Source organism: Megascapheus bottae, chromosome 11 (assembly GCF_031878675.1).
Source record: "Megascapheus bottae isolate mThoBot1 chromosome 11, mThoBot2.hap1, whole genome shotgun sequence".
NCBI classification, from domain to species: domain Eukaryota; kingdom Metazoa; phylum Chordata; class Mammalia; order Rodentia; family Geomyidae; genus Megascapheus; species Megascapheus bottae.
This window is the reverse complement of record NC_143519.1, coordinates 27,740,518-27,752,139: the sequence shown is the minus strand read 5'-3', so window position 1 is coordinate 27,752,139 and position 11,622 is coordinate 27,740,518.

The following is an 11,622-nucleotide window of genomic DNA, read 5'->3' as shown; positions in this document are numbered from 1 at the left end:
TCTGAGGGTTTTCATGGACTTGACAGTATTGAAGACCACTACTCAGGATTTTGTGAATTATTTCTCCCCCAGGGTTTGATGATTTCCATTTCATTCCACCGGGCTTGGAAGCTTGGGAGTACAATTTTAAAGAGACATGTTTTTCTCATCTTGTCAGATTGAAAGAATGTGACAAACTTGACAGTGGTGATGATGCCAGCTTTGATCACCAAGGGTGCCTGTTTCAGGAAATTTCCTATTGTAAAGCTACTATTTCCCCCACTTTCAGACTTAATGTTCGAATGAAGTCATTAAGACCCATTCACATTTAAACTGGAGAAAGTTTGTCCTAAGTGCACATACACACTTCTCTTCTAGGGAGATTTAGTTCTCATAGGTTCATAATTATAAACTACTGCATGCCTGTATGAGGGTTAAAACAAACAAAACAAGGAATAAATCTTAGAAAAGAAATCTTGTGAGAGTAAAAAGCTTTCCTTATTATCTAAGTGAGATTCATTTTCGCAGCTCACATTCTATCACAAGAGATCCTGAAGGATCCTTCTTGTTTAATGTAATGTTTTCACATTGTACATAAAAGTTTTATGGGGGCCGGGAGTTTGGCCTAGTGGTTAAAGTGCTTGCCTAGCATGCACGAAGACCCGGGTTCGATTCCTTGGTACCACATACATAGACAAAAGCCGGAAATGGTGCTGAGGCTCAAGTGGTAGAGTGCTAGCCTTGAGAAAGTCCAAGGACAGGGCTCAGGCCCTGAGCTCAAGCCCAGGACTGGCAAAAAAAAAAAAAAAAAAAAAAAAAAAGCTTTATGAAAGTTCATCCTATTTGTGATGCCTGTTAGTGTTTTTGACAACTACACTATAATGTATTGTCTGAGAACATACTATTTTTCTTTCCTATAGCAATGCATAATCTATTTTCTATTACTGTAGGCTGGCTTTTCCAAAATATTGTGCTGATGGATTAGTCCAATCAACACCCTTTTGGGTTTTGTTTTGATCTTACTGAAAAATACAAAATTGGAATCAATTATAATTTTGACTAGCATTTTACTTTTGGAATGGTATTCTGCTGAAATACTTCATGGTTGTTTCCAGTTTAGACCAATTATGACTAATGTTATATACATTTATGTGCAGGTGAATGTTTGAACATGATTTTTTCCAATTAGTTGGATAAATATACATTTGTTTATTTACCGGATTTATGTTAAAATAATAAGGTTTCATCATTTTCTGAATTCGTGTGTGTGTGTGTGTGTGTGTGTCGGCAGTTCTTGGGCTTGAACTCAGGACCTTGGGCACTGTCCTTGAGCTTTCTCAAGGGTAGCGCTCTACCACTTGAGCTGTAGCACTACTTCTGGCTTTTTCTGTTTCTCTTGTACCAAGGCAATGTTTCTTGCATGCTAGGCAGGCACACTGCCACTATATCAACATTCCCAGTCCCCCCACCCCACAATCCTTTTTGAATATACTGTTTCTATTTGTGTATTCTTTTCAACATCAACTAAACATTGATTTTGCTCTCTATTTTTATTTTAAAATGGTATTTACCACTAGATTTGCCTGTTTAATTTTTCTAATTCATTATTTCAAGAGAATCTGCCAAATTGCTGAATTACAAATATCATTATGATGTAAGTAGCTTGTAAATCTGGAAATACAAAATATAAACATTAATTATACACAGTACTTGGGTTATGCAATTTATCCTCAAGCAACAGAACAAAAGACTGTATCATAATAATGGGCATTGTTATGCAGTTTTGAGACCAAGCATGAAAGCTGTAGCAAGTTAAACAACTTTTTCCAAATCCACAGAAAGAAAACTAGAGTGGCAGAAGGAGAATCCATCTACATCTTTACAGTAATACAGGCATCTCTTGCAAATACTATCTTACAAATGGCAGATTCCATAATATCTCCAGAAATTAGAACCAGAGAAGAAAATAATGCAGTTACTGGTTATAAAGTAATTATGAAACTTTTGTCTTTATTTTAAAATATAGATATTCTTAATGTATCTGTTTTAACTCTTGACTTAGATGCTAAGAAAACTGCATTCTTTAGTTATATTTACCATAGCTTTCTCATCTGGAAACAGCCTTAAAGTTAATTTTAATATAAGGAATATAAGGACCAATGCTTCAAACTTTATGAAGTTGAAACATATATAACAACTCTACTCCTAACCTTATTAAGTATTACTAGCATTTATTAACCATCTCAGAATACAAAGAACTTTGAGCAATATTCTTATTTTTCAAAAATGCTTTAGTATTGTTTAGGTAGATTTTGTCAAAATTAACATTAGTCAGATATTCCCATAATAGATTTTTCTTTCTACTATCTCAAGTTTGGAGAAAAACATAGTATTTTTAAGTTAAATCATGAATGAACATTACCTTTTCACCTATTGTTACCTCTGACATCATTTGTGACATTCACAAACTGATATATACCTATAAAAATAATTCTATAGATTGTTACTTTTTAAGATTATGACTATAATTTACCAAATATCATATACTCACATAATTTCAGTTAGCTTTATAAAATGTTGAGGACAGGGCTGGGAGTTTGGCCTAGTGGTTAAAGTGCTTGCCTAGCACGCATGAAGACCCGGGTTCGATTCCTCGGTACTACATACCTAGAAAAAAGCCAGAAGTGGTGCTGAGGCTCAAGTGGCAGAGCTCTAACCTTGAGAATGTCCAAGGACAGTACTCAGGCCCTGAGCTCGAGCCCAGGACTGGCAAAAAAAAAAAAAAAAAAAAAGAGAAGAAGAAAAAAAAATAAAATGTTGAGGACAGAGAATAATGACACAATATGAACTAATTTGTTTAGATCAATCACTTTTGAAGTTAAACTTTACATTTGTATCCTGTATGCTTATCCTGTATGTCTATTCATCAAGTATAAATCATAAAGAATTAGGATGTAAAGACTGATGGAGACTGACATGAAATATAGTAAATTTTTTTTCTTGGTTTAAGAGTATGATATAAAGACAGGTAACCCTGCCAATACCATGGTATAAATTCCAGGAAATTTGGAAATCATATTTCCAAATGATAAACTGCAAGATTTTTATTTCATTTTTATAGCTACTTCAGTTATCATCATGTAAACACCACTTAAGATATTCATAAACACACTTAAACTTGAAAGTGTTGTAATGATGTCTATATTATTTACTGTATACTACAATAATACTCACACTGATACGCAGTGGTAAATAGGACTTGGAAAATATGAACTGGAATAACAAAGTGTGTGAACAGTATATCTTACCTGCAAAGTGACATCACACAATAGTTATCTCACATTTATAGAACTTGTGGAGATTTTCAGACATCCTAATATGTTCATCCCAAGGCATACTGGTACATCTGTTCTTTGAGTTTCATTCTCACACATTTAGTTGAGCTGCTGATCTTGCAGTTCTTCAGAACATCATTAATTTTCACTAGATTTTTTATTAAGTTGCAGAAGATTGTCATATTCCACAGGTTACAGATACATCAATGTTCAAGTTAAAACTTAGGTATGTATCTGGTTTTTGACCAGGGTTGTCTCCTCCAGTCGAGTCTATTACTTGTGAGTCTAAAGAACTAATTGCAAAAATTTCTGTCATATGAATTTCAAAGTCTTCCACTGTATTTTCCTCTCAGGCACCCTTTCTACTTTACCTTGGAGTTTACTTGAATATGTAAATCAACAAAAATCCTGCTAATCTCCTAATGTGTCTATTTACATATGTATTTATTTCAAACTGTATTTTAAAATCATGAAGTAAACCTGAATAAGAGTTGAAATAGAATTATAGTAAACCTTTTTTTTCCCAGTGGTTTAGCCTGTAATATCTTTTAAAAAGATAGTCAATTTAATTCACATTAAATGTTGCCTCTAGTTTCATCATCATGTATTTCCTAATATTTCACTTTGATTCAAATGTGTTTTTAACCAGATCATAAATTTCAAAATATCTGAATACTACTGTGACCTATATCTCAAACCATGAATAAGCTCTAAAATCATTATAATATTCCCAATAGTGTCCATAATTATTTGTGGTTATATATAAATCTTTTGCTCACATACTCTTAATTTAAACAGTGAATTAAAATCTACAGCTTCAAAAATTCTGAGTATTTTTACCAATCATACCATCTTTTTAAATTTGTTTCCTAAATTATATTATATGATGTATATATTTTATATACATCATTTTATATAGTTTGGGTTTAGTTAAACTTTGAAGTACTGTTTTACATATTTTCGTCTTTTGATTTTAGTGCAAAGAGAGTATATAGAGAAAGTAGTTTATATTTAATGATGTTTGCCAGGAGCCAGTGGCTCCTGCTTTATAATCCTAGCTACTTAGGAGACTGCGATACGAGGATTGTAGTTCAAAGCCAGCCTGGGCATGAATGTCCTTGAGATTCTTATCTCCAGTAAACCACCATAAAACCAAAACTGGTATTTTGGTTCAAATGGTACAACACTAGCCTTGAGCTAAAGAGCTCAGCTGCAAAGGCCAGGATCAGGGTTCAAGCCCTGTGATCTGATCAACAAAACAATAATAATACTGTTTGCTGCCTTTCTAAACTCAGAAATGAGCAGAAAAATGTGTACTTTTTCAGTTCCAAGTGCAGTAAAACCCAAAATGTATGTAGTTGACAATTTAATATAACATAGATTGACTGTACTCAAATTTATATTTATTCTTTAGTTACAAGGCATCAATGAAATAATACTTATAAAGATTTTAATAAGCTTATTTTTGTGAAGAAGAAAATAGTCTTTCATGAAAATTCAATATTACTTAAACCTGATGGCTTTCCTGGCAAATAGTTTTAAGTATATCAGAAAAATAAATAAAAGTTTAATTTGACAAGGGGTAGGATTAAATACATCATTAGCTCACTCTAATGTTTTTATGGGACTTCAGATTTGAAAATATCCAATTAGTCTCTTTTCTTTTACCTGTGCCTAAGAATCTATGCCTCACTTTCTAATCCCTATCTAGTCAATTGAAATGACAAAAACACACATGAATTCTCTCTCACTTTCTTGCTCTCTCTCTCTCTCTCTCTCTCTCTCTCTCTCTCTCTCTCTCTCTCTCACACACACACACACACACACACACACACACACTCTTTCTCTCTAACACACACAAAGACACATACACACATGCTCACATATATGCACACAAAAGCATTTCTTTCTTTTAACATACTTTTAGCCCAACTAATGTAATTATACTCTGTCCATTCCTTTCACTATGGTGATAGGAGATTGCCACTGAAATAGAACCAACAACAGGATGTGTGTGTGTGTGTGTGTGTGTGTGTGTGTGTGTGTGTGTTTAGTTGATTAATCCAGGAACATATTTATACAGTATAAATATATTTGCCTAGGATGTGACTAAATGAAAAGATCTCTAGGATATGGAAACAAAAGCTTTATCTGTGTGAGTGTTGTTCTTAATGTGTATGTTATTTCTCTTCTTTTTAGCCCTTTGTTTAATCTCATATTGTTACTGCATCTGATTTTGTTACCTCGTATATTTTATATGTGTTTATTTGTTTATTTGAAATAGGAAAGGGAAAGGAGAAAACAAGATGATTGCAGGGGGAGGGAAAGAAATGGAAACTAAAACATGAGAGGAAGTATTAGTGTATGAGAGATAATGCACCTAACTACCGCCAAATGTAACTGTAACCCCTCTATACAATATATCAACAATAAAAATATATATTTGCCTATTCTATATGTGCAGTATTTTAAAAAAATAAGTGTAAAACTTTACTAATACATGGATAAATTATTCACTATGAAGAATAAGGTGGTTATTTTGGACAATAGAGTAATGGTGTCAATGAGGTTTAAATAGTGCTAAATATTAGGTGGATGCATAAAATACTAATGTTTGGTGTTCCATGAGGTGATGTATTTTAATTCTAATTTCTTACTTATAATAGTTTTCTTTGCAATGCTCATATTGCTATGACATAAATTAAAATGATAAAAGGAAGGCTTTATGTATGTTGATATTGGTATCCAGTTGTTTTATCAGTCACAGTATTTAAAGTATATGATTAAACAAGAAGTACATTACACAAAATTTAAAGTTTCTTTTTTTCATATATTTTTATTGTAATTAATAGAAGGGTTACATTATATTTGCCATATAGAAGGTGCATTGATTCACATACATTGATACCCTTTCTCATGTCTTGATCCCCATTTCCCCCCCCACCCCCCTTCCCTATCCAATTTCAAATAACCAAATACAAATATATCCAATATATCAGATAACAAAGTGAGATAGTGTAACAATATGAGATAAACAAGGGACAGCAAAAGAGATGAAAGATAACCTAGTACATTAAGGACAACAAATTTCTTTTATGTCAAATATAGATATGATTAGTCAAGGCACAAACTGGAAAGTAATTCTACACTTCACTAGTTAGTTTAATCACCTTTCTGCCTCTTTTCCTTCTTCGCCTCTGTCTTCAGAGACCTATGAATGCATTCAAGATCTCTCTTTTCTATATTATATTTTTCTAAGAAGAGCTTGTCAGGCATATAAGATGCCTAAGCAAAATCATGAACTGTGAATTGGAAGTCAGCCAGGTACAGATGGTGAAAAGGCATTTCAGCCTAAGCAGCATGTGCAAAGGCTCAGAGGTGTGAGAAAGTGTGACCTACCCAGGAAATGTCATTAGTCATTCTGTCACTATATACAAGTTGAAAATAGACTATATCTTTACATGAGAGCTAATGATATTATCACTTATTCCCCCAAATCCAATGCTTTACAATACTCCGAGTGCTGAAACATTGTTAGTATTATTGAAGTTGTTACTGCTGTCTCTATTGGTTCCTTTGAGCAAATAATGGGAAATATTTTCCTATGGATATTATTATTTTTTTAATTTGGTAAAGGTTAACAGAATGAAATGCTGTCACTGTGTCTGTTATCCTGAATTGTCAGAGTCTTGGTATACACCAGTACCATGGGGGTACTCTCTTCAGAGAGCATTAGGTGTTCGCATTGATCTGAAGATTAGTAGATATTCGTCAAGACTCCCAATTCTTGTCATCTTTCCTCTTGGAACTTTGAAAGCAATCTTCATAACTTTTCCTCAGTGGAAGTAACATGTCAATCTATTTGGATGTAGAAAGATATACTGTGTAAGACGATATACCCTTCCCATCGCTAGAACTATGAAAATGGGAAATTAAAAAGACTCTTTTCTCATTCCTTAAAAGAAAAAATTGCAAATATGGTTATAAAAATGAATATTACCTCCCTGTAACTGTAAGATAAATTCCCATCTCTTTTTTTATTGGGACAACCCAGAGCAAATGGAGTTCTGAAGTATAAATTCTTCATGTAGGGAATTAAGACTCTACTTCATGAAATGAAAAGCCAGAGGAAACATAGCGATGATCTGAACTTGATGAGAATTAGTGACCATGTGCCAAAAGTACAAGAAAATTCAGATGAATGTTGATTCAGATAGGAACGGAAAGTACTTTCTGGAGGTGAGTAATGCCAAGGTGTGACTTGAGACCTGTGAAGCATGTAGGAGGTAGTCTGCAGACTGACTGAGAAATACTAGCAATAAAGAGGTATGTGGATGAAATAAAACAAATATATTCATTATCACAGCATTACTTTGCGTATTCCTCCCATCCGGCACAGTAGATGCTCACTTTGATGAAATATGAACATAATGGATGCAACTATAAGATAACTTCCAATGCTACATGGTGTCTTAGTATAGTGTTGGATATTCTATAATCACAAGATGTAGTAATCTTTAGGATATATTAATCCAACCAATGAAAAAAAAACTTAGCAGAGCCCAACTCAACTTTTGCACCTATAATCTCAGCGACATAGAATGTCAAAGATAGGAGTACCATCTCAGTTGTAGAGAAAAAGAAAAAAAGAGAGAGAGAGAAACAAGAATAATCTGTGTCTTTTCTTTTTTTTTTTGCCAGTCCTGGGGCTTGAACTCAGGGCCTGGGCACTGCCCTTGGGCTTTCTCAAGGCTAGAGCTCTACCACTTGAGCCACAGCATCACTTCCAGCTTCTTCTATGTATGTGGTACTATGGAATTGAACTCAGGTCTTTGTGCATGCTAGGAAAGTACTCTACCACTAGACCAAACTCCAGGCTCAGAAAACATTTTTTTTAATTTTTTTTATTCTTTGCCTCCTGGGCTTGAGCTCAGGGCCTGAGCACTGTCCTTGGACTTTCTCAAGGCTAGAGCTCTACCACTTGAGCCTCAGCACTACTTCCGGCTTTTTTCTATGTATGTGGTACCGAGGAATTGAACCAGGATCTTCATGCATGTTAACCACTAGGCCAAACTCCCGGCCCGAAAAATCTGTGTCTTATGTGAGGAAAAAAAATGAGGCAACAATATGAGTTTCGAAATGGTAATGTACATGTCAAAAAAAACCCCAGTATCACATCTTCCAATGTGTTGTTTATAGTTCTGATAATTCATGATTCTTCAGGACTTTCAAATGGGAACCTGTAGTATATCTAGGACATTTACCAATATTTTTCTGTACAGATATCCTGCTGCTTTTCAATCAGTTCATGAAATGACCTAAAATATAGAAAAATTACATTATGATATAAATATCAAGCCATATGTGTAAATCATTCTTGTTGAAAATAAGAAAAAGTCATAAATCAAAATCAGAGAAGATTTTTTAAAAGACTTAAAGAATAAAAAAGCATGCTGGGTGTGGTGGCTCATGCCTTTAATCCTAGTTACTCAGAAGGCTGAAATCTGAGGCTCACAGTTCAAAGACAGCCCAGGCACTAAAGAATTGACACTCCTATCTCCAATTAATCATTAGAAAATGGGAAGTGGTGATGTGTCTCAAGGGGTAGGACAGTAGGCTTGAGCTGAAGAGCTTAGGGACAGCTCACAGGCACAGGGTTCAAGCTCCATGACCCACAAATAAATAAATAAATAAAATTAAAAAAAAAATTAAAAAGTGCATCACGCATGTTATCATAATCAGGAGTCTGAGGTCTAGAGAGTTAAGGTTAGAAGCCAACTTGGGTAGATAAATCTTTACAACTTCATCTCCAGTTCACTAACACATTTCCAGATGATAGCCATGGTTCAACTAGTAAAGTGGCACCTGTATAATAGTAATTATTATTATTTTTAAGTAAAGAAAATATATTGTATTTTCAAAACCTCATTATAAAAAATATGGAGGAAAATAAAGGGTAAATATTTGAGAAAAAACTGAATTTTCAACACATGATGTTGGGTAAACATTTATTTTTTTTTACTTTTCTATGTATATTAAGTCCTTCATTGAAGCATATGCATTAAAATAAGTATGTTTAACTCAGAAAAATTGCTACACATAAAACTTGAGAGAGAAGTTATCCTTTTTATAAGTCATCTGTCTTCTCCTCCTTCTCCTTCTCCATCTCCTTCTCCTTCTCCATCTCCTTCTCCTCCCTCTCCCTCTCCCTCTCCTTCTCCTTCTCCTTCTCCTTCTCATTCTCCTCCTTCTTCTTCTCCTTCTCCTCCTTCTTCTTCTGCTCCTTCTTCTTCTCCTTCTCCCTTTTACTTTTTTTTTTTGCCAGTCCTGAAGCTTGAACTCGGGGGTTGGGCATTATCCTTGGAAACTTTTTGCTCAAGGCTAGCACTCTGCCACGTGAGCTACATGGCACTTCTGGCTTTTTCTGTGAATATAATACCAAGGAATTGAATCCAGGACTTCATATATGTTAGATAAGAACTTTACCACGAGGTCAAGTTCTCCTCCTCTGTTTATATACTTTTAAGAATTGCTTTGCAATTTCTACTTCTATTATAGAGGGAATCAAAATCCATTTCTCAAAATCAGTTTTTCCAGATTGGAAAATTCAATTCAACACAAAACTACCTTATTTGATCTTGTTCCTTTTCTTTAATGTACTGATCTTTTTTTACTCATTCATATTTCTTAGATATCCATCAGCATCAGCTTTCAGTTTTGTAACATTTATTTAAAATTTCAGTGTATTTGTTGGAAACTTTCTTAAATCAGTCATGTTTTTTTTTCCAGTAACCTGTCTTGATATTTCTACCATTGTCAAATAGCACACAATATGATGAAAAATGAAAGTACATTCCATTTCTCATTGAAAAGATCATTTCCAAATATTTCTTCCAATTCATTGAAACGATTTGCAGCACTGATTTTAAGTAAGTCAATAAATAGTTTATTTATTTTCTTTTTTCATATATTTTTATTGTAATTAATAGAAAGGTTACATTATATTCTCCAGATAGAAGGTGCATTAATTCACACACATGGACACCTTTCTCATGTCTTGGTCAGCATTTCCCCCCCCCCCACATCTCATCTTGTTTTCCCCCCTTCCCTATCCAATTTCAAATAACCAAATACAAATATATCCAATATATCAGATAACAAAGTGAGATACTGTAACAATATGAGATAACCAAGAGACAGCAAAAGAGATGAGAGATAACATAGTACATTAAGGACAACTAATACTCATTATATGCCTTTTTTTCTATATCCTAGAGGTCCTTTCATTTAGTGTCATACTATATGGCCTTATGTATCTAGGTTTTGCTCTACTGTAAATCTCTGCCATGAGAGCCCAAAGTTTCTACTGATTATGACAAATAAGGGAAAGCATTGAGCCTATGTTCCTTTGAGTCTGGCTTACTTCACTTAATATGATTTTTTTCTAAGTCTTTCCATTTCCTAACAAATAGGACGATGTCAACTTTCTGACGGAAGCATAGAATTCCATTGTGTACAAATACCACATCTTGTTGATCCACTCATCAACTCAGGGACATCTAGGTTGGTTCCATATATTTGGTATGGTAAATAGAGCAGCAATGAACATCGTTGTGCTAGTAGATTTAGTATGTCCTTGTTTCTTGACAACTGGGAAAATGCCTAGTAGTGGAACTGCTGGGTCATAAGGGAGCTCTATGTTTAGTCTTTTGAGGAACTACAATACTTCTTTCCATAGTGGTTGAACGACTTTGTACTCCCACCAACAGTGTAGTAGTGATCCCTCCTGGCCGCACCCCCTCCAGCATCTGTTGTTATTCGTTTTCTTGATCCTGGCCATTCTAACTGGAGTGAGGTGGAATCATAGAGTTGTTTTGATTTGCATTCCTATTATGGCCAGAGATGTTGAACATTTCTTCATGTGTCTATAGGCCATTTTTGTTTCTTCTTCAGAGAAGACTCTAAGTCTTTGGCCCATCTTTTAATGGGATGGTTGTTACTTTGGAGATTAGTTTTGGAGGGATTCAATTTTTTGAGCTGTTGATATATTTTAGATATGAGGCCTTTGTCCATTGTATGGTTGGTGAAGATCTTCTCCCATTCTGTAGGCTTCCTAATTAATTTACTAGCTATGTCCTTTGCCATACAAAAGCTCTGCAGTTTAATGCACTTATCCAATCCTTCTCTCATTTGTTGTGATTCTTGGTTCTTATTGAGAAAGTTTCGACCTATGCCAAGAAGGCCTAGTGTATCTCCTATTGCTTCTTGTAAAGTTTTCAGTGTGTCAGCTTTTACCTCCAGGTCTTTG